Genomic DNA, 9,624 nt, shown 5'->3' on the forward strand with positions numbered 1-9,624 from the left:
CCTGGTATTATACCTTTTTTTATCATGAATTCGATAATATTAGATTCCATGTGCAATTTATGGGATCATGAATCCAGCCAGATTGTGTTTAAAATGCTTTGGTGAAGTCTGGCATACTTTATGCGCTCGTAAATCTATTTCATCAAGCTTGTGTATGTGGAAGTCGTATAAATCTTAATTAGCAAATGAAAAAAATAACTCGATCATGGATTCCATGGAAATCCACGCGGTCTGTTCAATAAATTTCTATTTACTACGTATCTTTACTACGTACATCCTTCCTATTTCCAATACGATTTAAACCTTTTACGGCTATGAATTCACACACGAATTTCAATCAAACGCTTGATAAAATAGATTGAAAACCTCTTACGTACATTTGCTGTCCTTATAGGACTTTCAAGTTGGTTTCAAATTCAGCTAATGTAGGAAATCATGATAGTCTTGGTGCTAATGACATTTTAAAATGTTTGATGTAACACATACACGATACAGACATAAGAAATTTCCATGCTAAGTGCTCAAAAATTTCCCTGAATCAATGTATATATCCTGGAACGTAGAGTGCGGATACGCAATAAAAATCGCGAGTGGAAGAAGTTGAAGAAGTAGACTTAAGCTGAAGCGAATTAACGTGCAAACGAGAATACGTACCGGATTCTCGGTGTGCATCAGAAACGCGGCGATCGGCCTCGTTAACATTGCAAATTCCTTACGGGGCCGGCCACTTTTTACCAAGCTAATTTCACTCTGCAATGCAAATTTCGGGCCGGCCACCCTCCCTGGGCGCACACAGGGAGCGTAGCTCGCGATTCACTCGCGAGGAAAGCACGCCGCGAATCGACGACGACGTTGGTACACGTTCTCGCGCGCTTTTTGCCTCCTTCCACCGGCAATTTCACAGTATTACGCTTCCTGGCCGGCATCCAGACGGCGGTCTCCTGTAAAAATCAAGCAAACAGAATTTTCGTCAGTGCACCGTACTTAAGAAACGAGCGTTTAGCCGCCTTGAGGCCGCGCGAATCGCCGGTAAATTGGTTTCTTAATTGCGGACGTGCTCATGAACACGGCACCAAACGAAACAATCAATCCACGTAGAAGCCTGGTAGATTTCATGTTACACGGGGTATTCGCCACTCTTTTGTTCCGATATTCTTTGCCTGCCTGGTTTTCCGAACGATGTTGCTAAAATTAATTGCACTTTGTTTGTGATAGCATCTTGTATTTTATTCAGCGGTAGATGATTGGTTTCTGTGTCATGATATATAGTATATAATATTAAATTTGTGTGTATAATTGTATTATTTACGAGGAATAGTTCAGTTTATGGTTAATTTGTATACAGCACGATATACATAGTATAATAAATAAACAAAATTCTATTTAATTAATTAATGTGTAATATGCAACAATGATTTTAGTATGATCTCCCGTAGAATATGTACCAACGATATTAATGATTTAAGTGATAACGTGCAAATTGTTTGCGCAATGCAGTTGTAGAAACTACAACTTGCAATTTTCAAATTCACCAATATTATTAGTTGGTCATTTATACAAATATATCGATATTAAGCTTTTTAAGTTACAGTAGCAGTGGTGAATAGAACCTGTAATTTGTAAATTCATTAACACTATTATTTACTAGCTTATTGCGCAAGAGGTATTCAATTAATTTTCGTTTTTATTCTAACGCCAGCATTTTGACTCTTAAGCCTGCTTCGTTATTCTCTTTTTACATTGCAAATCTTATTCCAAACTAAGGAATATTCACGCACATAAACGCATAATTGGCGAGGTGACCTGATATTTAAATTATTCATTGTAAGCGGCATTGATCATTGTTATTAACTGACGCGAGTCTGAATAATTTCACGTAAGAAACAATTCCTCCCGCTCACGTTCCTCGTGAACGAGATGACATCACAATAGAACTGGATACAATTTCAATTTTAAATTGCGTTAACAGAGCACTCCTGGCCTTCTTCCAACAAAATGAACCGCACAAGCACCAGCCATAATTCCGAAAGTATTTAGAGCGCGAGTTGTACAATTTTGCACTCTGCATTTAGTATATCGTATTATGTAAATCTCTTTGAGGGCGTGGTCATCGAGTTCGCATCGTATAGTATTATCAAACGTCAAGTTTGTAGAAAATATTTCAACTAAAAGATAAACTTGTATCTCGTTATCTAGCGTATTTCAGAATTCATCGTGTACCATCTCTTTCTTTTTATCACCATCGTTTCTCTTTTTCTATAAAAGAAAAAAAAAATATATATATATCTTTAGAATGTAACAGGAAACTCGGTTTACGCTTATCAGATTGTGTTTGTCATTTGATTACACTTTGAAGAACATTGCGAATATTACATAATTGCAGTGAACAAACATACAAAGCTATACAGATAAGTATTGTCTATAATAATATGTATAACGTCATCGATGGAGGAAAAACGTAGTGTACATAGTAAATGTTACATAGTAATTATTAGCATATATTATTAGCACATTATTAACACATAAATGAGTTTACATACTTCTTTCTTAACACACCAAAAGCTATTACGTTTTCGTTCACGTTATTTGAATCTTCTATACAAAGTAATCTATCAACACAGAAAGAACTTCTATCCAAACACTCGGATTTCCTTGAGAAACTCAAAATTACAGTTGTCAAAATGTTCTTTTATTCCCGCAATTCGATTTCTGGTTCTTGTAAATTACCACGCAGGATAAACATTTTCCTGGACGTAGTTTCGTTTGTTCATAAAAATGGCTTCAGCTAATCGAGACTACCGGTTTGGAAGTGTGGCTCGTTTTAACGGATTCCATCCGTTTGGACGAGGCTGATCACCGTGGAAATTTTAGTTATTACTCGAATGATTTTCGATTGCACGGTACGAGACTGATACTTCGAGCAAACGATAATCTGCGATTCTCAATGATAATCATACACTAACGAACAGATTTCGCATGACGATCTGTGGATCAGTAGAAAACACATTAATCAGACGCGAGGTTTCAAACGGCTATAGCAAAACAGTACGTTACGATCCGTGACTAATTAACTGAATATTAAACGTCATCGAGTTGCACGTGTTTGCTGGTGTTCTGATGCGTAAAATGATTGCTAGTGCTTCGTGAAATTAATATCGACTTGAAAATCGTTTAAGGAACGTTTTTCGGTTCACTAATGCTTTTTTTTCTCTCTGTTCTTATGCAGTTTTATATACGGTTTTGTTTACGTTTGGATTTGATACGTTTTTTCTTTTACGAAGTCAAGCCTTAATTTGTTCGAAGCTATACTTTAATCGTTTATCCGATGGTTTCTCCTCTTTTTTTTTTTTGTTCTATTCTTATTTTAGTTATTTTTGCTTTGTATAATTTTATTCGTTGGTATTATTGCCTCGCTAAAATTTGAAACCGATAATGAATTGTTTAAAATTCTACTTTGATCAGATCGTTCAAGAAGCAAATTTCTGTTCTTTTATCTTCTTCATTGTTTTTAACGTAAGTTTCATGAATTTAACTTTATCGAATAGGTTTATAGTTTTATTGGTATTTAGAATTGTTTTGCTTGTCTTCTGTAAAGATTTCATTTTCAGTCGTAAATGGAAATGGAACGTAACTATTAAGGATCGAGAAATATACCAAGATTTTTATTACCGCTCAACAAACCGGATATCGTTTTATATAATTTTGTTGCACGGTAAGCAACCTTTTTTCTAGGAAGAAATTACTTGGGCCGGAGTAAAGTATGTATAATATTTCGTAACGTCCACCGCTTATCGTTAACACAGCTCGTTTCATACGACGAGAACTGGCACCAGACCAGTTTTTTTTTTTCTAATGTAAATGCGAAATTATTTTAATGTTCATTCATGTGTAGATAGACGTTTAGTCACGAGTGTACGGCGGAATTTTGCTTGCTGAACTGCGTAACCGAAATTTTGCACCTGATTCTTCAAATTTATCTCTACGTATATTATATTCGATATCGTGCACAGAAAAACGTGAAATTTATTATAAATAGTGAAATGAGATTTTCAGAAGCTCGTACGATGTAATATCAGAGGATATTAGTAAGGAAACGATATCTATTTTAAAGAGAATTTTCAAGTATCTCGTGTATACTCCATTCTGTCATTTTCTACTCTAGTACGTATATTATCTTGAATATACTGTAATATATCATAAAATTAGATTTATAAAATATCGTGATATTTATTAGTTTTAGTTTTCCAATAAAATCATGAAACTGAAATTATTTCGTACCATAACCAGTTACGAGTTATTTCGAATTCGGCTGAATAACGCAAACAATAGATTGATTGTTTAATTATCTGTGCTTTCATTCATTAGATATTTCAATTGTTAAATAAAAATTGTATTCAGTTCCACATTGGCATTTCCAGGAATTTTGAATTTTAATTATCGGAAGAATGATTTAATTAAACGCGTGATTTAAATGCATCGAAATTTTTAATAAGATGAAATGTTTTAAATAATGTACGTGTCTGGTTACCGGTTGAACGTGAAACTCACAGCTATAGCGAGGGTATTAATTCACTAGTCTTGTGAATGTTTCTTCGCGAAAGGAAAAGTGACTTGCCGTTTGTGTTTCCGTTTATCACGCAACTTGGAACAAAGTTTATTCGTCGACACGTAGTCTCGTTCCATGTTACTTCAAGTAAAATATTACAATCGGGACTAGATTCTTGGTGGTCCTGAATGTTATTATATCGTAAACTCTACGCGAAGTGAGAGAACATTTTACGGGAACCAATGTTGAAATATCGTTGTACGTTGTAAATTATGCCTGTTCCATTTAAGATATGAGAAACGAAATTTTATTTCACGACCATTCGCCTTATTTCTTGCTTCTTATAGCTCTGAAAATTCTGTACGTATCATCTCTACTTCACAATAGTTAATGTATCATACAACAAATAACATATAGTTATATACTGCCGGTATAAAAATTATAACCGTAAGTGTCTATAAAACAAGCTGCAATAAAGCTTCTTTTTTAACTTTAAAAATGTAGAATATACGAAGAAACAAACTTAAGAAACAAAAATTTCTATGTTCGTAGTGTGAAAACGTTCTTACCTTCCGCACTTAAAGATGATAATTCATAAAAATTATATCTAGTTATACCGTTATTTTATGACAAAGTACAAGATCATTGCTGATAACTCGAAAGTAGACAAAAAGAACGGCCGTGTAAATTAATAAGCGTGTGGTCTAATTAATGATTAACACGACGACTGACGCACCTTGGTCCCTTCTCGGACTGTTAACTTCTCCCCTTTTCAAATGTCAGGGAGTCACGGTCTGGGTTCTCACGACTCCCGTCCAAGAACACGCGATCCACGTTTTCTTGGTCGGGAGTAACAATAAATGGAATAAAGACGGCGCCGTAAGCCCGGTTTATTTCATTATCGTATGTCCGGTGGCGGACGCAGGGAAACCAGACTGAGGACAGACAGGAAGACAATGAAGCGAAAACCGGGTCCCCCACTTGTTGATGCGCGCACTTTAATTAGTAACCCAGATAATAGACATTGCAGCTGAACGATCAGGAAACGCGATAGCAACGATGAAATTCTGCTACAATTTCACCTTTTATGCAATTTTCCCCTCTGAATATACATTTTAGTTAAAACTACGTATTAAAAAGTAAATGAGAAAGAAGAAAGAACGGCAGTGGCATTATAGGTGGGTGTTTATTTGAAATTTAAGTTAATTAGCTGGAACGTTGGTTAAAATAGCGAAGAAATTTAGATACGTAATTTTTTGTCGTAGTTACGCTAAAAGATAAAAGAACAAAGGGAAACTTGTATATAAATTTTCAGATTGCTTGAACAGCGAAGATGGTTCGCTGAGCCTAGAGCCTAGAGGTCTTTCCTTTTTAGTACGTTTAATAAGGGAGATTGAAAGAAAATGAAATATGTAATTCTCTTTAAAAACGTATTTCTTGGAAAGAGTTGAACATTATCTTGGAAAAGGTGATCAAGGTAGACTGTCATTATATTTTATGAGTTACTACTTTCTGTATACTTAAATTGTGATATTCCTAGAACATTAAATAATTATTATACATTGTCGAAATTGTATTTTCGTTTGAATTAAAGTTTAATATATTCGTCTTTATGTTACGTGAATGTTAAACGTTTAGAAAGAAATGAATTATTACAACAGTCGATATTATGTCTACGTATTGCGAACAGTCAATTACACATACTGAGATCGAGGAAAATTTGCGGTAAAAGGTACATAATACAATACTACGCTCATCTACGAAATTCATTGCACGTTGTGTTAAACTACTATTCGTTACCTGTTTGCACATTACACATTATATTCGTTCAATTATACTGTTCATTTACACGGTAAACTGCAACATTACAAACAACTCCAATTAGCGTTAACTACAGTCCACAAACAGTCCACGAGCAAACTACATATAAAGACTAAATCATAAAATATTCATACATCTCAAATATGATATCACGCGAAAACTCGAATTCCAATTTCCCCTCTTACAAATTTATTGTACAAACAACATGAAAGAAGAAAATGAGAAATTGATAATATAGTGCCAGAAATTTCTTGCATGATTAAACTAATACAATATTAGGAAAATTTTACAAATTACCAATGTTAACAAAATCCGTTATAAAATGTAAAATGTCTTAACAAACGAAACGAAATACTACAATATTACAAGTTTCAAGCCCTCTTGTTGTTTCATTCCATATAAAAGTTCTAAAATTGAGGAGTAAAATTGCGAAATACTGCAGTATAGGGTCTGATGATAAATACGTATCTAGGAGCTTGGTGTATTTTTCAATCAAATAACAGAATTTCAATGAAATCTCTGTTTATTTTGCAAACATAAATAGTACAAAATTCTCCAAGAGTCATCGTAATTATCAATACAAACGCAGGTAATATTAAAAAATCGTGTCTAAAATTTCCAACTCAGTTCACTCAATTTATCATTCTATCGTTTGGGTCGTTCTTCATAAAATCCCTCAATTCTAAAAAGCTGTTCTAAAAACGTAGGTAATATTAAAAAAGCCAGGACTGAAACACCCGACCCATTTCGCTCAATTTGCCGTTTTGTCGTATGGGTCATTTCTTCATAATGTTCCACGATTCTAAAAAAAAAAAAAAAAAAAATTAAAAAAAAGGACGGTTCTTATAATATAATTTTACGATCTAAATTTCCATCTATATACCGATTAACTAGTGTTATTAATAAAAAAAATCGCAACACAAGCGACTTCAATTCATAAAATTTACAAAGAAGTGTCGAAACAGGCAATTGGATAACGCAACGCTAGATTTCCGACACACGTAAGAGCTCCACAAAAAAAAAAGAAGAAAAGAAAGGAACGTATCCTTTTCACGTTATTCCGTAAAATGGTTGGTGTTTAGCGTGACAGGGCAGCGTGGCGTGCAATTTGCACACAATCACGACTTGCGCTTTCTTTATCCGGCCAGATCTCACACGCGAATTTTCATCCAGGCCGATGCGCGTTTAACTTTCGTTTTGTTCGCGCGTCGACGATCGTGAGCATGCCGCGTTTCAATGGGTGTTCTCCGTTCCGGACGACAGAATGTCTGATGTAACATTCGAACGAAGACTCACGCACTCGCGTGTCCCGTTTCCATGTCTTAATTAGTCGCTGGGGAATTTAATTAATTCGTGAGTTGGCAGTGGTTTCGAGCGCGAGCACGTGTCGGAAAAATCGCGACCGCGGGCGACTTTACAGCTTTAATTGAGCCATTTATCGAAACGAAAATTAGCGTTCGCTTTATTTACGCAGGAATTAGCGCCATTCTACGGTACAGCAGGTGCACCGCTACGATTCCCTTGATGCCCGTCATTTCTTTTTAGTTTGAGCGTCATCTGCTAGTTCTTTGACGTTGAAGTTCTGTTATTGTGGATACGTTTGCGTAGATGTTGGTGGTTTCGAAATCATAAAACTCCAGGGAAATGATTTTTTCCTCTATCGTTTTATCGAGATGCATTTATGATGTAATTATAATTAGGTGTCGTAAACAATAATTGAGGAGTACGTGATTGTAAGACATAGATACTTGCAAAAACACGACTAATCATCGCTTTGCTATAATAACAGAAGAATGGCTGAAGGTACAGTAAATGAGGAAATAGATTTGTATTAAAAAAGAAATAAATTCTTTATTTCGAAACTATTGCTCAGGTCGTTTAAAACGAAATAGAAAGAAGATTCATGTAAATATTTATTTTACAAAGTCTTTATCGCAAGATAATTTAGAAGTGAATTAGCTAATTTTGATTATGAATTGGATTAAATTAAATAGTTTTAAAACCTAGCTAATGCTAAACCGTATTTTGTATTTTGTTATTAAATATTCTCAGTTTATAGTAGCTTTATATGAATTCGATAATCTACTGTAAAACAGCGTGAATCTCATGAACGGTATACAAAATATCTACTTTGAGTCCATTCTTTCTTTGATATTACTCTTCGATCGAACTTCGATCGAACTACTACTTATACCTACATTTTTGCCAACGATTTTGAAACATTTTGTATAATTTGTACACAACATTTACACAAACTTTCTTTTGCTTTGCTGTTTAGCTTGCATAAATCTAGAAATCCCTATCAACTTCCTTTAATATCTTATACCGAGATTCTCCGAACCAATTCAACGGTTCGCCAATCCAGAGCTCAGGAAGATCGATTTACCTTCCACCAAATCCACTTCCGGATCTTCGCAAACCACGAGCAAACCGACGACAAACGTCCCAACGTTCTACAAACCATTTTCCCGTCGTCGAACCACATTCGTGTCCTCATGTTTCCAACTTTCTCGGTGGAATTTGTCTCCATTTGTACGACAGTGATTTACGGGATGTTCCATCGACTTTGGCACCTGCAGCAACCCAGGCAATCGGTCGATCGAACTGAATTTCATCGGCCAAACGCATCCAAACATCCTTCCGTTTACTAACCGTGAACGCGATGCGATTAACACTAATGAGACTCAATGGAAACCGTCTGAACTTGGAAGATTGTAAACAGTCTGAAACAGCTTGGCTTTCTGTGCCTGGCGTGCTGCGCAAATAGAGCGTCGTGACATTACGTTTCTCGCCCTTAATTAGCACGCCCGCCAATTAATTAGCCCTCCTTGCCTCGGCAAACGCACTTCGTCTTTCTCTACACTTCCACGGCACTTCTTCGTTTCTTCTGCCTCATCCTAGTTTCTGTCACGGTTGTCTTAGACTTCTCGACTAAAAACGAAGCCACGTCAGTTAGAGAGCTGTCAGAAGCTACGTCAGAATTGAAGCAAAGTTATACATTCGCGCGATGTTTCTGATTTTTCAACGTTTACGAGATTTTGCAAGATTAATCGCGAAGGAAACAAGTTTCGAAAGTCGAGAGTCGTTGAGGTACGAAGATCGGCGAATTGTTCTGTTCGTTATGGAATCTGTGCGATGCAGTTACGAGCGTGGCGTGTGCGTTATCAGGAAAATTATTATTTGATTCGTGTATACCAGACTGGTTTTGCTTCCGCGATAATTTTACCTGAAATTTCCTTGCGAAAGATACTAGTCTG

At 35.7% G+C, this 9,624-nt stretch overlaps 1 protein-coding gene across 1 annotated transcript in view; it reads left to right on the plus strand.

The window, feature by feature from the left end:
* Window positions 1-9,624, plus strand: part of LOC100645439 — a 707,019-nt gene that overhangs the window by 228,724 nt on the left and 468,671 nt on the right. The window lies entirely within an intron of this gene.

Source organism: Bombus terrestris, chromosome 4 (genome assembly GCF_910591885.1).
Source record: "Bombus terrestris chromosome 4, iyBomTerr1.2, whole genome shotgun sequence".
Taxonomy (NCBI): domain Eukaryota; kingdom Metazoa; phylum Arthropoda; class Insecta; order Hymenoptera; family Apidae; genus Bombus; species Bombus terrestris.